Source organism: Anas platyrhynchos, chromosome 8 (assembly GCF_047663525.1).
Source record: "Anas platyrhynchos isolate ZD024472 breed Pekin duck chromosome 8, IASCAAS_PekinDuck_T2T, whole genome shotgun sequence".
Lineage (NCBI taxonomy): Eukaryota > Metazoa > Chordata > Aves > Anseriformes > Anatidae > Anas > Anas platyrhynchos.
This window is the reverse complement of record NC_092594.1, coordinates 13,494,860-13,515,018: the sequence shown is the minus strand read 5'-3', so window position 1 is coordinate 13,515,018 and position 20,159 is coordinate 13,494,860. Positions and strand designations below refer to the sequence as shown.

General features: G+C 37.9%; 1 protein-coding gene and 1 long non-coding RNA gene across 5 annotated transcripts in view; one reads left to right on the top strand and one right to left on the bottom strand.

Moving 5' to 3' along the window:
- Positions 1–20,159, bottom strand: part of LOC110354076 (uncharacterized) — a 125,871-nt gene that overhangs the window by 2,723 nt on the left and 102,989 nt on the right. For all 3 annotated transcript variants that reach the window (XR_011811142.1, XR_011811143.1, XR_011811144.1), the window contains 11 exons: positions 15,431–15,509; positions 13,412–13,732; positions 12,355–12,424; positions 10,961–11,075; positions 9,660–9,830; positions 7,288–7,390; positions 5,128–5,223; positions 2,552–4,549; positions 1,729–1,862; positions 774–940; positions 102–226 (listed from right to left, as the gene is read on the bottom strand). This is a non-coding gene — a long non-coding RNA (uncharacterized lncRNA). The remainder of the gene's footprint in view (positions 1–101; positions 227–773; positions 941–1,728; positions 1,863–2,551; positions 4,550–5,127; positions 5,224–7,287; positions 7,391–9,659; positions 9,831–10,960; positions 11,076–12,354; positions 12,425–13,411; positions 13,733–15,430; positions 15,510–20,159) is intronic.
- NR5A2 (nuclear receptor subfamily 5 group A member 2) overlaps positions 1–20,159 on the top strand; it is an 87,240-nt gene that overhangs the window by 26,790 nt on the left and 40,291 nt on the right. The window lies entirely within an intron of this gene.

Here is a 20,159-nt window from a genome sequence, read left to right as displayed (position 1 = left end):
CCTCTTTTTCTGGAAAAGAGAATCCTTTTCAGCACTTTTTTTCTGCACTGGCTGATGTACTTACAGATCAGATGTGAGAGCATTATCAAACTGGCACTTACCACCTATCAGGAGTATATCTTCATTTCTTCTCTGTCCCTGCCAAAGCTGAACTTTCTTCCAAACCGAATAACAATTGTTGACATAACCATGAAAAACATGGCATTGCTCATTCTAACAAAGCCACCTCAATTTTGAAAAAAAAAAAGAAAAAATGCTTAGGTCTTTGTGTTTTGCTTTATTTTAACAGTAATAGCTTTAGCTAGCTAACACAGTCTTTCTCTATAAGTTGCTATCATAGTACCTTGGTGGAATAAATGTGAATTAGAAAAGATCAATTCTTTCTTCAAGACCAACAGTCCCTAGAGCTGCATTGTGCGACCCATACTAAACCTCATCCTGCTCTGCCTGAAGTAACTGTGCTTTGGATTTCAGGGTACTTTGTATAGGGACACAGATTACCTATGGAGCAAGACTGGCAGAATCTGGTACTTTGTTTGCCCTGCTGCTTGTTTTATTAAAAACAAACATTTGACATTTTGATCTCAGACTTGCATATCTGCATATACAGAGGGATGCAATGAACAGGAGCCACTTTTCTCCTTCTTCGTAAGAACTATCCCATGTGGGTTTCTGTGCTAACATAACCCTCCTTCCAATATTTCAAAAGATATAGAACTTCCCAGCATGATGATAAAGTTTTCCTGTGTTCCAATAATAAAAGTTGAACGTACCAGTAATTTCCAGTTCCTCTGTGGTCGGGCAGCCTGTGAAGACTAACTCAGAAGTACCCAACCTGCAATATCAGTGTGGGAGTCGGAAACAGATGTTCACTGGACAATACAATTTGTTGTCACTGTCGATACTATATGGCACTTTTCCCAACAGAAATTGTTTGTAGCTGGAAAAGAATGTAAGGAATGATTCATGCCCCAAATTACTATGATTATTTTTAAATGTTAAATAGCTCTTGTTTTCTTTTGTTTTAAATGACTAAATGAGGGAGGCATAAGGACTCAAAAATATAATTAGTTGGATTTGTAGTATCTGCGTAGTATTTCAACCAATTAATTTAAGTCTTTTTCATCGGCACAGAACTATTATATTATCAACAAGAACCATCTTTTCTCCTTTAGAATGAAGGTGCTGTAACCTTCTAAAGTATTTGATGCTCAGTATTTAATTACATAAAAAGCACATGGCAGCAGGTAAATGGGACAACACATTTTATGTGTATCTGAGAATGTTTATTTATAAAGGTTATAATTTATTACATTAATATATTTTTCTAAATATAATAACATCTGTAAGTAGTTTCTTTCTGCCCTGGAAATTCTAGTAGGCCATTTGGGCATTCAGAACTGATCAAACATTAAATGAGAAAAAACCTCTCAGAGTAAAATATAATGCCTAGTCTTGATTTCCAAATTTCATGAATATTACAAAAGTAGATGCACTAGATCGTACTCACTGTTAAAGGCAATGGATTAGGCTAGGTGCTCTTTAAATTAAATATTAATTTTTCAGGGATACATCAAATATATGTTATAAGAAAAAAAGGATGTAGAAGTGAAAATTCATAAGTGAAAATTTCATAAGTGAAATCAGGCCTCAATACAAATGAATATATTCAGTAGGAGTCTCAATGAGAGCTAAAGATCTGACTGCCAGAACCCTTGGATACATCACCTATATTTTACATCAAAAAGTAATGCTCCAGGTATTTTCAAAAATGAAGACATCTGGGATCTGAATTGGAGTTCACTGAAAGGAGTGGCAGAACTTGCATGTAGTTGCTGACTCTTGTATCACTGGCAGGCTTCCTTTAGAGACACAAAAAAAGGAAAAGTTGTGCGTAATTACAGGACTCAAACGATTTTAGCACTGTAAAATCAAACAACTGCCTTATTTTTACAAAAAACATGTGGTAACACTTCACAGTAATCCTTTTATAATAATAATTTTACATTTACTATGTTTACTGTTGCAGTGTTTTGCAACAGAGAAGTTTAATGCTCTATATCAGGCTTATGTCAATGACATTTTCAGCAGTACGTTTCTTTTTAACTACTGCAGTGATTTAGCCTCAAGTCCCAGCCATAGTTCAAGTTTTTCATGCCTTTAGATTTAGTGAATTGTGAAATGCTTTAATAGTGGAACCCTATCCCTTCACATGATTTTACTTGAATTCTATGAAATTTTTCAAAGTCAGCGTGTGCTAAGACAATGAAATTAGCTGATCGGGTAGTGTATAGCACGTGTAAGTACTGTGCTGAATGTTTGTTTGCGCTTGCATATGTGTATTTTTATATATATTCATGGATTAAACTGAGTTTTTCATCAACTAGGTGTTGGCAAGTGACAAAGTGATTTAGGATTAAGATGGGATTTAGGCTGATCTAGCTACAGTTGTATTTCTCATTTCATCATCATGCCTGGGACACTGTGACAGTTGTGTGGTTTTCTTTTAATTTATGAAATAGACAAAATTAAATGTCCATACCAGACATACCATTAGGTTTTGGGGAGTTGAAAGAGAAATACTGTATTAGGTCTTCTTCTTTTGTCTGCACCCAGCAGAGAAGTCCTGAATGTAGAAAACAGCTGGGAAACTTCCTATACAGTACACAGCTTGAAAAATGACTTCAAGATTGAAAAAAAAAATCAATCTGATTAGGCTTTATTTCAAATGACTGCTATTCTGGTTCTGTAGTATGTCTCTTGGTAAAATATGAATCAATACAGATGTTGTGTTATCTAGGTGCATTACATCATTTTAAATACTAACTCGACTTACATTGTATCTGGCATGACAGTTGAATCCCAGTAAATGTTTTAGACTTCGAAGGCTTCTTATTGCAATACCAGGGAGAGAATGTGCTCATACAAGGTTTTATTACTACTTAGCATTTAAAAACTTACTAGCTTAAAACAGTCCCTTTTGCGAAGGGGACTCACCATTTTTGATGTTACTGATTGCTACATGTTCATTTCGATCTGCTGAATGAATTTTGCTGTCTGCTGTCAATTTACATCTAGCTATCGTTTTGGAAAAGAGCAGCTTCATGAGGAAACAGATTTTGACGTTTGTGTTGTAGGGAAGATTTGAGTAGAGAGGAGAGCAAATGCGATGGGTTCAATTAGCAGGAACATGGCCCACCCTCCGGCAGGCAGCGCTGGGAAGGCAGGCGTGCCTGGGCCGCCGCTGCCTGCACCAGAGTTAGTTAGAGCGCTCTGAATCTCATCTTTTGATCTCGGGCGATATTTTTCTCTGTTATGTCACAGAGGTCACCTGGCTCATGTGTGACAAACTGCCTGCATAAGTCACAGTGCCAGTGGCAGAGATTTGTAACCATGTCCCTGGTCCATTGCCTTTGAATTATTTCACAGGCCCTCTGCTTTACATTTACACTCTGTCGGAAGATGAACAGGGGAAGGGAGTAAAATCAAGGGCAGGGTCTCATCCTGAAGGACAAGGGGAAACAGGTGGAAGGTTAATGGCCCTGGAGCGTATCCACAAGCCTCTCAGGCTTGATATATGGGCCTCAGGCCTAAAACGGGCATTGGCTTTCAAAGATATATTATTTCATTTGAGGAGAGACATTCTGGAGTTCCTGCATTTGTCTGCTGATAGATGATCCTCTGTCCACAATTGGTTATGGCGTGTGAGTTTTCCTTGGGCCTGCTCCCGTACATAAAAATTTTGCTGAGCTCTCCAACCTTTCACATGCCTTTAAGAATGGGACGTGTGCAGGCCTTTTGGCAGGCTGCTGGATTTTTGTTGCTGCTATTTTCGTAGTTCCTTTTGAACCACGAGGCAAGTGGGGGATGAAAGACACTTCTGTTCATTCATACATAGCTGGACAGGGGTGGCCTCGCGGGGAGAGCGTGGGGGAGAAGAAGATGTCAGGAATCAATTATGCATACGTGTGTCTACAGCCCAGACGGAAGCCGGCCTGTCTAATCTGCTCTTTTACACTGACACATGCCCATGTAAAGATAAAAGCAGGAAAATCATGTATGTGATTTTTACAACCTCTCTTACTATATCGTGTTTTCACAAGGGTTTTAACATGCTTGAGCTCATAGGAAAGAACAAGAGTAGCGATCCCATGCACTTTTATCAATGTCCTCAACACAGTGGTTACATCAGGCACCTCCAAAAAATCAAATGCTACTGGCTGCTTCATTGCCAAGCTGCTGAGGACCCAGGGCCAGATAATACCTTCTCACACACTGAAAATCTGTAATGGGCTGAGAGGAGGAAGGTTAGGTGCATAGGTCTGATGCTGCTGGCTGCAGTAGGGCTGTGCTCAGTGCAGGGCATAACTGGCAGGGATGCGGCACCAGCACGATGCCATGCACGGTTCGAGCAGGCAGCCAAGCGTGAGTGGAGCAGCCTGGTGGCAAAGGCCCGGTTCAGAGAGGGAGCAAGTTCTGCATGCACCACCCAGCTGGCATTCCCACAGCATCCTCAGTCCCAGCACAACCGCAAGGTGTCACAGAAAATCTGGTTAAAAAAAAAAAAAAAAAACAGAGTTTAAAAAAGAATTAGAAACACTTAATATACTTTATGGTTTAATGTACCCTACTTAACAGTTTGTTAACCAAGTTGTTCCTTTGATTTTATAAATATACTTGTAATAACTGTTATAGGATTGCATTTCTAAGACCCATTACTTGATGACAGCATGATTTAAGGAAAGTGGGGTGTATATTTTTACTACATATTCATTTAGATTTGTTTTAATAACAAGTAACTGTTCAGTTTCAGTGGATATATTTTGCTTGAAAGAATTCAAGATGAATTATATTTAAATATCTCCTGGTTTTACCTTTTTTATTTTTCCTATAGGCATACCACTAAAAAAAAACAAAGAAAGCACAGTATAACAAGATTCAATATAGTGTGCTTTGCTTTTCTCATTGTAGAATTTGCACTTACATAAATAAATTGTGTTAGTAGATTAAATTTAAGCCTACCTCATGTCTCAGTCTGAAATTGTAATTGAAGTGTTGTTTCACTAGCATGTTATTTGAGTAATTAGGTTTTGCTGTCATTGAACCCAACTGCTAAACCCACAGTACCTCAGTGCGAGCAGGATCAGGAGCATGCTGCATTTCAGTCAGTCCCTGTAGAAAATGTCCTGTTGTAATGCAATTATTCTCTCTTCCCTTAGTGTCCTGTGGAGTTTAAGTTAGACAAGTGAGCTAAAGACTTGAGAGACATATTTAGTGTCTACTGCAGCAGTAGGAAGGAAATCTGAGGACTTGTTAAAAGGAAAGATTTAGAAGCAGAAATTCTACTGAGAGAACTGAACAGAGTGTTAGCAGTCAGGAGGATCTGCTTTTCCACTTGTTGCTTTGATAACGGATAAAAGGCTGTCATGAACTGCAGGCTACCAGCTGGGAGCAGATAGAGTAATCCCGGCAGAGGGCTGGCCCCGAACTACACAGGCATTCCTTTAAATCTTAGAGACCGTAGGAAAGTTGTTTTTTCTCCCTACCAACATCGTCATTATTCATGATGATGTTTTCCATCCCAGTTTAACACTTTGGTCAAGTAAATCTACTTTACAATATTCTCATGATTGAAATATAAGCAAATATCACATAGTCAAAGATATTTCAGCTATTTCACTCAACTGCCTAGAGATAAATTCCAGAGAACTAGATCAGGCATAAAATAGCACTGCCGTAAGAAACTCTGCTGTTTGACTATAAAGGTGTATTGCACCCAACAGGCAGACAATCATGGGGATGATCTGTAGCGTGTCTTCCCTGTAATCAGTTGCTTTCTGTAATAACCACACTTGATAAATGCAATCTAGAGGATGTTACTTGAATAGGAACAGAATGTCACTTGCTAGGAAGTGAGGCAGCATGCCCTCTGCGCGGTACGAACATGCAAACACAGCGACGGGCAGAACCCAGCAAAGCCACGCACGCCTCACTTTACTGGTGTGCACTGGGCCACCAAGGTCATGTTACTGACACGCTGCACACGCAGGATTGGGCCAGTAGCATTTGCTAGTATGTATACAGATGCTTGACTAGAGCCGTGTTGTTTCAACTTGCATTATTCTAGCAAAGGGGGAAAAATAAACAGAAAGAGTGCTTAAAGCTCTGATTGTCATTCTATACTGTTCACTTCAATGATACATTGAGGGACCTAGCTTACTTTGTATTCTTATGTGTAATTACCCGTATCAAAAAAAAAAAAAAAAAAAAAGGAAAAAAAAAAACCACAACACTCATTAGTGTTCTGTTCCACTGACTTAATTATACCCCTTAATTAAATTTTGACTAACTGGGGGTCACTGCAGTGTCAGTGGGATTTGTCACTGTTTGTCAGCAGGTGTCTGGTCACATCTATTTCTGGTTTCCCTGTTGCTGTATTCTGTTTAAGAGTGTGGTCTTTTCTACTTGCAAAGAACAATTATGCATTACCTTATTGTGTTCAGTGCCTCGCAAATTAAATGAAACACTAGTGAATCTGTTCTGTAATACTAGCACCCAGTCTTTACAGGCAGGAGATGGGGAATCAAGCAAATATAAACCTTTTCTAAATAGAGTTTATTACTTCACTTGTGCTCCTTTTCAAAGGCTTATTCTTCCAGCACACAGAGGCCATGGTATTATTAATTTATCAGATAATCTTGTGTTCAACAGGCGTAAAAATATATCGCAAATAGCAATCCAGGGATACTTCTCCTTTCCCCTACCTCCTAAACATGAAATGAATTTGAAACATGACCAGCAAGAACGAGCTAAATCAATATTACATGCATAACAAATACAACGTGGCATGTGCTGCTACTGCCGTGCTGCGCAGAGTGAGAAGACCGAGGCTCCCGGTTCAGTGTTCCCTGAATAATTCAGTGGGAGGTCTGCATGTGCAATAAGGGCATAACAGTGCCAATTCCTTCTATTTCAAATTTGCATGTTTTGGGTTCATTATTTTAGAAAGTTACTTAGGGGAGATATAATTCCCATGTTTACACATATAATAGGCACCTAATGTTCATCTGAATAATTGATTAGTCAAGTCAGGCTTTCATAATTAGTTGTTGGCTTTTCAGTACAAGCCCACAAAACACTTGTCAATCTACAGACATTTTTAATTTATTAATATATATGTTATCAACAGAGCTGCAGTCGTTACCTGGAAAGCATTTATTATTTATTCTGTGGGGGCAAAAGAAGCATTTCCATTCTAGGCATGTATTTTCAATCTATTGTACTTACCCAGAAGATCATCTTTTTTCTTAAAGTTTTCATGAATGTTCTCTGCTTGTAGGCACTTGCTTACAGTGGAAATCAGAAAGTGGGGTTTTAAAAAAATCCATTCCTGTGTTACATAGACGCTAGAGTGAGAAGTTTCATTGATTATAAAATAATGTGTATCACTTATTTGTACACAGATGAAATAACAGCCACCAAAATACATGACGCTAACAAGTATCCCTAGTGCAGCCATATATTCCTTCACCAGCCACATGCATCTGTTGATAACACGTGTGCAGGGATATTGCAGTTATGAGTTGGGGAGCTATGAGGAAAATGGCAAAACTCTAAGATAAACTGTATTTATCATCAACTTCATGACCTTATTTGAACTCTACCACCAATATATATTTTTATTCTTTATATTCCTGACCAGTTTCATGTAGTTGCCATTAAAGGGAAAAAGCACCCTCCTTACTCCAGAAATGTTATATTTTGTGCCCATGATAAAAAATTCATAAAACAAAATCTTTGATTGTGAAGTCCAGAATAAAACTCATTCATTTGTTACTAGTAGTTAAAAACCTAGCTGTCTGATAAAATAACAGGACTAGAAATTGTGTTATTTTACTGGGAAACAAACCACCTTTCCACTGGGATGCAGCATTTACTTCTAGCACTTTTGAGTGTAAGACTGAGTGTTATAAATATATTATTATTTATGGAAAAAGTATTTCAGTTCTGCGTATGCTATAAGTTTACTTTCCTTTGCTCCTTTTCAGAAGAATCACCTTCACTTTAGTGAAAATACGTAAACTTCTACTTCTTATCAGTAAGATCACAACAAATGCTTCAAGAAACACGGAAAGTGCTTTCCTCAGTCAAATGCCTCCTGAGGCTTGTTCTATTGGATGTGTATTAAGTTCCTTGCTTTACAAGTGGAAAGATGCAAATATAGTACCTGAATTCTAAAAAAACTTTTATATCCAAAGCATGTCTAGAATATCCCTTAGTTTATTTGGGGGAAAAAAATGATGCAAAAATCCCACCACAGCAGTAGAAAAAATGGTATGCATATTTTGGTGGTGTGATTTATTTAATTGTGGTTCACCACTGAATTATGTGGTCTTACAAAATTCACACAACAAAGTTCTTGAGCAATACTACAGCATCTTGTATAATACATGCATTAATGTAGTATGCATATACCCTTTCTCAGTGTCTACTTAAAGATGGAAGAAATAGCAGAATCCCTTCAAAGAAATTCAGTTACATGCCTCCCATGGAAGAATGCAAATATATTTCTAAGGGTGGCATTATAAAGTTCCTCCTCTGCAATACATATATCTTGTTCTAATATACATTTTTATTATCTATTTTTACATCTGTTACAAAGTAATCGAAAATGAAACACTATACTGTAAAGAACGCAATAAACGTATAGGATTCCGAGCTAAGTTTGCAACTACTGTTTTAATTTTCAGTACAACATTTTGTGTACTGTTAGAATTTCAATCACAGCATTATATTAATAGAAGGATTTTCTACCGGGATATTTTTAAGCACAGTGGTTGCTACCTGGAAAGTATTTATAATTTAGGCTAGTGGGCTAATTAGGGAATCGAGCCATGTGAACAGTTTAATGTCCGCATTCTCACTATTAGTGTAGAAAGTTCTCACCAGTTCCCCTGTCTATTAACCTAAGAGTTCAGAAACATTTCCCATTGGTATTGTATGGCTATCTCGGTTCTTCCATTTAGACATTGAAAGAGCATTGTTTCAAGAAATGTTTTACAATTGTAAATAGATGTATCTGCTAAAGAGATTCATATTTCCATGATTAGACAGGTGATCTGATCACAAGGCGGAAAAGAGTTCATATAAATAAACAATGAATTAGAAACCTGAATAGGATTGCTAAATCTGTTTTTCTAGGTTACAGTTAAATGAGAAGCATTATGTGGGCTTTCAGATAAACTCACAAAGCTCTTATCTATACAAACCTGATAGATCTGCCATTATTCTTAGTGAGTAACAGAAGTTATATCATTCAGTTTCATTAAAAATACATTAATCCTTTTTTAGTAACCTTCTTCTAATTCATTGATTCAATTATACATTGTACAATAAAAATGTTCAGTATAATAAAAATACAGTATTAAAATGTGCTTTATACATAAATATTTCATTGCAATGAGATTATTCAGGGCTTTAAAATTATTAACAATATGAATGTCATGTTCTGAGACAACAAAGTGTAGTTTTGTTCAGCATCTCTGAAGCTGTATATCAGAAAGATTAGTCTATATAACAGGACGGCCTGGCATAGTTGCTTAGAGTATTACGTGCAGTCATTTCATGCAGAGACGTCCTGTAAAGTTAGTGGCACTTACCAGCATGGGTCAATTAAGGGACAGGATGGTGTTGTAGGATGTACACAGGCCTTGTGAAGACAGGTAGAATTCCACCCTCACCTGAGAGCTGCCTCAGGGCATTAGGGCTCCAGTGTAGCTCTGGATCTGGCAGTTCAGCAGTTCAGGTAAACCAGCTATGTAGTCCCAAAGCTGAGGAAAAAATAAATAAATAAAAGGAGAAGTTGAAGAAAATAGGGCGGCTTGTAGCTTGTGTAGTCTCTCTATAGCTTGTGTAGTCTTTTAGCTGAGAAAATAAGGAAACAGAGAGACTCTGTGTGCTTATTGGCACGGCGCACCAGGCACACACCTACGGACAACAGCTAGAGTAACCCACCAAAGACTTGAATCAATTTAGACACAGCTAATGCTTCTTAGGGTTTTGTGTTCAATTTATTATTTTTTTTCGTGGCAGGAGAGCAAGGTGTCAGTGGCCGTATTTCACATGGTTTTAAACCAACTGATTTTAGCACGGCACAGTTGAGCAGTTTCTGTGCCAGACAGTGGAAGCTGATGGTAGCTGTGAAAAGCTGGCATGATTTCTGCAAGCATTCCAAGACTAGAGAAGAAAGCCCTTCGTATTTTCATTAGTCATCCCTTTTCAGATTTACTTTTAATTCTTTCAGCAAAGCAGATTATTAAAAGCAATGACCTGAGGTCTTCATTCAGATATCAGACTTGCAATCCTGTATAATGCGTGCTGCAGGGCAGAGGTCACACTGACGAGTCTGTTAATGCAGTCACTGTGGGATAAGATCAATCTCCATACTTCACCATATTGATCTAATAGCTCATTGGCACTTCCCTCTTTGAATTGATTAGCTCATGTGTGAAAAGAGATTGATGGGTTTCTGACCCTGAGGAGCCCGTCAGGGCACACCCATGGCAGGGGAAGTGGATGTTTTCACTGCTTCATTTGGGTGGCTCATTATGTGGATGACTCACGGGGAATAAGGGTCGTAACATTGTTTTATGAATTATTTACAACAAAATATCAGGTTTTCATTTCATTTGATGCTCTACCTGTACTGAATCCTTTATAAACAGAGCGTGAAGAAAGAGACATGAACAACGAGTAAGTGCCAAATATTTGCGTAAAGGGAACTAGCGCATATAAGTGACCTTAAAATACAATTTTACTAATATGAGGTAATCGTAATAGATATGAGGGTAGGAATAGACTTCATGGGTCATCTAGTCCATTCCCCTTATACTATGACAGAATATTGATGATATCTAGAAATGAATTACATTTTAATTGCATATACTGGAGAAGTACTCACAGTGAATCTAGTTCGGACACCTCAGGGAACTTCATATGCACACTGCACTGGAGAAAGGGGCAATGTGCATGCAACATGTGAGCTAAAAATAAACTACGAACATTTTAGAAGTAACCTAAAAAAAAGAAAAAAAAAGGATTCAACTCCATTTATCAAATAGTCATATATTTACAAAATGCATATATTTGACACAGTAGATTGGACTTTGGTGGTGTGTTTGCTCATGCAAGAGGGAATATAAAAGGAGCTGTCGCCAAAAGCTGAATTTAGAAGTTGGCTCGTGTTAGGTTCTACTTAAAAAAATACATTATCAGTCTTCATAGATATAAAGCAATACAAACTAAGGACCTGCTCCTCAAGTCTTCTATGGAAGCACAGGCATTTTTGTACTTCTATCTTCATATGAATTGTTGAATTAGTCTTAAAGATGTTTATAATAAAATAATTTCTTATATACCATCCAATCTCAGGATATTATATGATACCATACCTAGGATGGTGTTGCATAGGGTGTCAGGTTTTAGTTATGCCACAATATAAAAAAATACTGAGGAAAATTTCTCATTGTGTTGTTATGCTGATGCTTATATTTAAGAAAGAAAATAGTGAACTTGACCCGTAATATCTTGTTGTATTGTTTAAATGGAAATTCTGGATTTATTTTGGAGACTGGCTGTTTGAAGTCATACAAAATCATATTTACAGAGAAACATCCATGCATGCTTCACACAGTCAGGCAATCCTTTTCTACTATTAGATTTATGGTAACAAACAGGTACTGCATAAAAACATAGGAATAGGCAGTACCTTCCCTAAAGACCCTGTAGTCTAAAAGAAACATATCCTCAGGCAGATCAGTTTAAAAATAAATAAATAAAAGAGTCAAAGAGGGAATTCAGTCCATTAACTGTCAGTGACATGATGATGACTATTTGTGTAATCTTTCATTAATTTAGATTTCTAAATCATTCAAGATATTTTATACACCACGAAAATTGCCCTGATACAGACTTATGGAGCTATGTTAAAAAATAAGTTCTAATATACCCAGAAATGAGATGTTATAGACAGTGTTACGATCCAATTTCCTTTAATAAATCTGGGATAAATATGTGATTGATGAATGATTCCTGTTATATTAGGGTATCAAAGTAATATTTTAGTCATGGTAAATCTTCAGAAATTAAACTCAAACTTAATTACAAAACAAAATAACAGGTACACAGACATAGATTAATAGCACATTGCTAGACGTTTGAACACAAATGGTGTAAAAAATGATTTTTTTTTTAAAGAAAATTATGCCATTTTATTACAAGCCCTTGCCCATTGACCAGAGTCTTCCAGTCTGACTGAAACCTCGCTTTCATAGTTGTGGTATATGGTGCACTCACGGGTGAATGGGAAGTAATCAGAGCAACCTGATTTTGTTGTTCGTCCTCCCAGCTGACATCCAGAAATGAGCTAAGAAAAAAATAAGAAATTAGAAGCTCAGACTTTCTCCCTTTTTCTTAAACTCACCATTAATCTTTTGCATGCAGATATTTAGGAACCCAGTTTAGAGACTCAACATTTGGATACCTGATAAGTGTCTAGCTGTGAAAACAGCTTGCTTAGCTGTGCTTGCCTCCTTCACCAGTCCACAACCATTTTTACCTGTAACGTTTCTCTTCATTCCACATTCTGTACTGCAAAAACTCCTCTTACCAACATAAGAAGAAGCCCAAATAAAAACAGCTTCTTCGAGGATATCACACAGAACTGTAGGGGGTTGGAAGGGACCTTGTAAGATCATCCATCGGGTCCAACCCCAACCCCCATATCTTTAAATAAACATTTATATTAATCCTAACTGCAGTGCTAATGTCTGTATGGGACCTGGGCAGAGATGTGACAACCTTATTTTAATGACACTTCAGAGATTTCCAAATTAGAATACAGGAAACAGGAAGTGGGAATAAATGAAACAATGCCAAATAAAGGGATAAATGGAAAAAACATTTTAATACACTATTCCTTGAACATTCATTCAATCAACACTTCCTGTGATTTTAATAGCATGGTTCTTTCTGCTCTTTTACACTTGAATTTTTCAGGAAAAGGAGCTAATTTTCACGTAGATGCTGTTCAGAGTTGAAAGAATTTAGCTAGATGGTAGTAGCTGCATGCCGAGAGCCTCCTGCAATGCTTTTAAGATGTAAAGAGAAGAGAGAAGCACTAAGTCTTTTGGATCACTCCTATATACACTAACTCACTGGTTCTTACTTCTCCACAACATGCATGTATAACTTCAGCTTCCTTTGGCAGTGTTTTTAAGTGACTTTTTCTCTCAAATCGGAAAGGTACTAGTTTAGTACATGACAACCCCCATTCCTAACGCTGAACATTCTGTCACTTGCTCCCTTATCATTGCATCTTCTTTCTCATTTCATCTCTGCCCCAGTGACTTACTGTTACTGCTGCAGCTCCTGGGATGTAAGACAACCTTTCTGTATTTTTTCTTCATCAGTATACCATCTCCTTTCACATCTTGTCTGAAGACACTGTTTCTTGTGATTTCTTACTGCTTTCGCTGTTATTTTCTCGGCAGTTTGATTACAAAACGGGAAAACACTGTGAAATACATTTGTGTGGCAAATGCAGTGCTTTACCAGCTTCTGTTGCCAAAGGTGTAATATAGGTGACTTTCTGTCCTGTAATACACTATAGCTCCCTGTCTTGAGACTTCAGATCCATATGTTTCAGTGATTCAAATACGGGCAGAAGGATGGACTATGAAAAGTAAAATAGAACAACATATTTCAGTTCCTGAAAAAGATTGAAATGCTGTGTAATCAAATGATAATGAACATTTAAAATATAAAACCAATTCTTCTATACCCAATATAGTGTTATATATATAAAATAGATTATAAGCAAGCAAACAAATAGTATCAGTGTAACCTTAATGGCGAAGGGATCTCCATAGGAGCTCACATGGTGACATATTTTAATCTAGAAAATATTACCAATATAATAAAAGCAAAATAAAATAAAAACAAAATGTTACTATACACATTAAAAAGATGTTAATTTCAGAATAAAAATTAGTTGTGCCTTCAGATGTAGTGTTCTATAGAAATGGTACGTAAGATCCAATGTATTAGATTTTGACATGGTTTATTCAGTGTTCAGCCCTGGGTATCACTAACACATAAATGGAAAATTTTCCTTCTCCCATTTACACTGCTATAAATTTAAAGTAATTGCTTTTTAGGTATGAAGTCAGAAGATGATTTGCATACTCCCATTAGTGTAACTGGGCACATAGTCCAGTGCTGTGCACACAAACCAACATCTGTAGGTGTCACCTTTTAAAAGAATAAGATTATACTTCTCTTGGCTTGCCCTCTCCCTATAGCCCATACCCCCTTGAAGAGCTGTACTGGAAAAAAAGAAATGCAAACACTATTAAACAAGGGGGGAACCACATAGTGTAATTTAAATGAGAGCCAATTTAAGTAACTCTTGTGTTAATGCATGCAAAAAACAGCGTTATGGGGCATACAGCACTTGAAAGAACATGACCCTGTGTGTTGGGAGACTGCTCTGCCTGCCTGTTACCATATTAAAGGTTCTTTCTGAAATTAGCATGTCTCTCGTGTCACAAGCTAAAAATATTTTTCCATATTATACTTAGCTGATTGAGTTTAAATAGAATATTTATTCTGGAGAAAATAAATTTATTTATTACTACGACTTTAATAATTTACACTATTAATGCACCTCTGTGTGTTGTATTGATCTCTGTCGAGATTTGATGTTGCTGTTTTCTAATAAATTTTACAAATGAGAGTTAATGTAGGAGGTAAAGTTTACATATAAACTATTGGAATAAATGTCAGGTAGAAAAATGGGGTAGCTGTAAGAAAAACGACATGATAATTTATCCAATAAATCACCAAACAGGAAAGGAATATTACATATTAGAAATCCTTTCAGATAATACTATAGTATTTGTGACTTGGAGAAGATCATAGAGACTTTAATTGAAGTCTGCTGTACAATAGAGTGAAACTGCTCACTGAATATATTGAAAACAAATTCACCATCCATTCTTTAAAATTTACTAGACTCAGTCTTGTCTTCTCATTCCCCAGAGAATATCATTGCGCATCCTAAAATGCAGATCAGACCCATAACGATAATGATGAATTGAATGGGCCTAATCCTGATTCTGTTTACACAGAAGTCAAAGGACTGGTGTCCATGCAAGTTCAGACTTAAGAATCTGGCCCAGCACATTTTGGAATTTAGTTTGTTGATACCAGAAAACACAGAAGTATTTCTGGAATAATTCAAGGGAAAAGTTTTACTGTCAAAATTGCTACACAAACTACATAGCATTAAATGATTTATTTTTATTTTTTTAAGTTCTAGACCCAACTATGCACAAACTTATATTTTAGTAACACTGGTACAGATACTCACAGGAGTAGGATTTTGAAGATCAGTTCTATGGATCCAGTCATGAAGAAGACATCTCCTTCTTCACCCTGTGAAACAGGTGCTGAGAAGAATATTTTTCCTCTTTACTTAGCTTTGCATTCACTTTGACAGGGAAGAAACATTGCATTGTAAGCAAAATTTTCACTTGGACTAAAAAGAAATCCTTTCCCTATTTTCAGTTTTAAAAAAATGATCCAAAAAAGAACCTGAGCAAAACACATTTATAATTCATCAGAAATAATGCTGACTGCAAAACACTAAGTATCATGCAGTTTGCACAGAGATACACATAGTTTTCAGGAAAAGGAAAAAAAAATTACATTGCATTTGCTGTGCTCTATATTATATATACACACAAAGTTTATAGTAACAGCCCTTTCATCTGCTGTTTGAAGAACTGAGATTTGCTGTTTACTTTCCCCTTCATAGAGTGGGATAGACTCCAAACAGATTCTGAAGACCTATACAAGAAGAGAGGTCTAATTCTTTAGTAGGATCACCTTTTGCTGCTTGCCCATACTCTCTTCAGCAGTGTGAGCCCCTAGACCCATGTGTGTTGAGTTATATTCCTGCAAGAGTGCTGTGGACTGGTGCTTGAGGCTGTTTCTTTTATGGAAGTATTTTGTCTAGTCAGAAGGTGAACACTGAAACTGGGAAGTGACTGGTCATGGCTGGTGATCCCCTTTCACAGTGATCTTAGACAGCCGGCCAGGAGCACGCGAGGAGAGAAGATGTTGCAGAGCCATCACTCTGCCCGTGGGCATTCGCTAAGCAGGAAACTGCCCATGCCGCCCGGAGCGTGGGCACTACCTAGTCACTTCAAGTTGTGGAAGGGTAGGAGCATGGGGATGTTCAAAGATATAATGCTGCTTTATGCTACAAATTCCTTATTTATGCCCTTTAACAAAGTAAAAAGTTGCTTGATATTCCAAATATTAATAGTGCTATGAATAGGGAATTAATGAAACATTTTAGTCCTCTCTGGGTTCTCTGATGTTGCAAAAAGGCCGAGCTTATTAGTCTTTCCTTCAGGGCGGTACTTAGCACTTACTTTCCTCTGTCTGGATACTGGTTCCTGGAAGGCACATAGAAATTTAATGTCTTGGATACATGAACTCTCTGTTGAAATTAGCTGACACTGGTTTGATGGATTCAGAAGTTACTGAAGGCAGAAGTGTACACACACACGCACACACAGGCGCAGGCACATACTGAGTATAATTGCATCTTTATAAGATCCTCTTTATATGCCATAAAGGAGCCGGGAGAGGCACACACTGGAATATTTCTATATTCCTTTCATTTTTAAATCATGAAAAAAATGTAGATTGCTACCAAACTCTAGCATGTTTTATACTCGCTTCAAACTAGAGCTAGACAGTCATCTAACCAGAGCAACAGGACAGCCATCTAATGCAACCAGGGCTTGGAAAGATCACTCCCTGCCTTCACGTAGAATAGGCAATTTTGTATAACACGGGTTTCTAGTAAAGAGGTGGAACGATCGTAGTTAATGTTGAATCATTTTTTCTTGAACTTTGCAGCATTTATTACTGAGGTTACAGACAGTAATCATGTTTAATTAGGGCATTCACTGATTCTGAAATTTTGTGCATTTTCTTTTAAAACCGCATTGGCTACTATGTGCTGCTTTTGACAGCAACCTTGCACAGGTTTCCCACTGTTAGCAGCAACCCATCTGCAGAGTCCAAATCCTTTTTTACCCATGTAATTATTTGGAAACCACGTACGCATTCAGTAGTAAAAATTAGCCTCTGGAATGAACTTGTCAAATAAAACTTTGATTTGGGGCGATTTGCTTCACTATAGCATAAGAAAATGAAGTATCAACTCGAGCTGTATGTCTGCAATGACTTGTCAGTGATCTCCAAAATACATTTGAAAGGAAGTTCAACCATCCCTTGAACTTGTATGCTGTAGGCTGAACAATTCAGACAGATGTTTAATCGCTTCATATTCACTAGGAAATGGCTATTCAATGGCCGTAGAATTTGAAAGTGGCATTGGCATTCCCTTTTAGAAGCATAAGTAAAAACAATTCAGCTGAATCCAACACATTTTTATCACACAAATTTCAATCATCATATTTTTTGTTTTAATCATTAGATACCCTTTTAAATTTTTAGTAGCAGAAAAGCCCAGAGCTATAGCGCTAGCTGATGCAAATGAAGAGATGAAAAAGGATTCTCCAACTTCTCAGAGACAGGGGTATAGACTAGGTAAAAGGTGAGAGCATTGTTTAGCAGAACCTGCAGCAATAACTATAGGGAAAATATTTAACTTAAAGCAGCAACAACAACAACAACAACAAAAAAAAGCATGACCCTGAAACTTTTAACAGGTAATTCATCAAGTGCCAGGCTGAAAATACCTCTTCAAAACAAAAATTGCAATAAATCTGTGGTTGTTGGTTCCTGTATGCTAAATATTGTGAAACACTTTCCTGAAAGAAAGATACAGTGTGGTTTCGATAAGATTAAGAAGCATTTCAGCAAAGCATACACATTATTCTTCATTTTACCATTTGGCATTTTCAATGTTGTTCTTCAGAGAAAACAAAAGTCTATAATGATTAACATCCCCTGCTGTGGGAAGCATACACTCTACAACAATACTACTCTTGTGTTGCACTGGCCTTCCTCATCTATAACATCAGCACAAATAGTTTTTCAGATGAGTAACCAGCATTTCTGAGATAAGTCCTGCTTTTAACTGCAATTGATAATGTGGGCTTGGGTGCTGCTGTTTCCACAGAGGCCCCGTGAGCCTGCCAGCCTTGCAGTCATTCCCCTAGCGAAAGCTCGGGGCCCAGCTGAGTGGGAGGCCAGTGTTAGCAGGCAAACGCGACCCCCCGGCCACCAGCCCACCTTTCTGTCCCACCACGAGATCGCGTGTCACCGCAGTGCTCAGGATTACAACTTCGCACTTCAAGCTGAGAACCTATTTCCTCCACCCCCGGAAATATCCTATGTGGCTTGTATTGCATTGTATTGTGGAAGATAAATTATGCAAACCAATAGTTGTATCTAAATGTGGTCTAATACGTGCCTGTTTTCTAATCCTTGCCAGCAGAGAACTCAGGACAGTGATTTAAAGTCACCTTGTAACTCCAGCTTGCAGGGAATCTGTGTTCAGACCTGTGTCTGGACATATAACAGCGTGCAGTTGAGCAATGCTATGCGAGTCTTTCATAGTGGACATGGAAAAGTGTTATAGTGCCACGAGGCCCCATGGTCCTATTAAACCTCAGGGAAAAAGGGTCAGTGGACTTCAGGAAACATCTCTTTCTCTTTTCAGAAACCTATTAGTTATGTTTCCAGTACTCGAGATTCTGGGAGACCCTTTTTGCAGAATGGACCACGCTGTTACGTTAGTTGATCCTGGCTAGCAAGGGAGCTGGCAGGCAACACAGAGGTGGTTGCGACAACGACCATTTGTCTTTGAGCTTATGACTCATATGCTACGAGTAGGCCAAGCAGCACGAGATACAAGGTTATGAATGACTCCAAATTCTGATATGCTTCTTTGTCCTTGCTGCAAGCACAAGTGAATAGGCTTTTCATATAGGAAATAGGATTTACCTACTGCCATGTACAACGCTGTGAGAAAGCTACCCCTTGCTTCACCCATGTATTCCTACTACTTAAAAGACTGGTCAATGCACATGTCCATTTTAATCTCTGCTGGTGACAACTGCCATCCTCTGCTTGTCTGACCAAGTACCTGCTCTTTCTCTACCCCAGCAGCATCATCTACTCTCACACAATCCCATTAAGCCTGCATAATATTCCATCTCATCACCTTCAGTGTTTTACCTGACATCCAACTTCCCTTATGTCTTCTCTCGCCACACAACCTCCTTGTCCCCTCCTTTAAAACCTCCTCTTAAGCACTCTCTTTGCTTCCCTTGTTATTCAACCACTGTTTTACAAGTGTAATGCTTTACTCCTTTCATACTCCTAACATTATTACTCTTTCATGCCACCCTGTGTGCTGGAATTGATCCCTTATTTCAAGTCACACACACTCCCTTTAGCTTCCTCCACATCTTTCCTTAGACACCATTTCATCAGCAACAATTTCCAGTTATATTGTCTCCACTGATAAGAGTCTTCTTTTAATTGCCACAGACCAGACAGGACCTAAATTTAACCATCTGGGCACAGTATTCACTCTCACTTTTGCTTGAGGCTAGATAGTTGTCAAATGGGTATCTCATCTGACAGCCTGCTTAGGTAAGACATTGGTTACATTATCCTTGTGTCAATGGTCTGTTATGGCAGGGAGCAGCTGCAAATCTGGGGAGTATTCTTGTAGTGGACAGTTGTTGGCTATATGATGTTCAATTTTTATTTATAATCATTCCCAGTAGTAGGGACAAAGGGTACTCTCAAAGATCTCCACAAGCTGAAAAGCCTCAAAGTTTAGCCACCAGTACAATCTCTGGGGCTTGTTTCCAATTCAATGTTTACCATGATTGAAAATTATGTTGATTATTGAGGAAAATCCCAGACTGAAGCTAAGCTATCATGACGACACAATCTTACCTTTTCTCCTGCTCACCTTGTTAGCGGAGGACTAGCGTGCTCTGGTGTCACACGAGGCTAGAGTCCACAAGGTGCATTTTCCGCATAGTACCTTCCTTTTAAGAATTCACTCACCATTTCAGCATCTTTGCCCCCAGGACCAG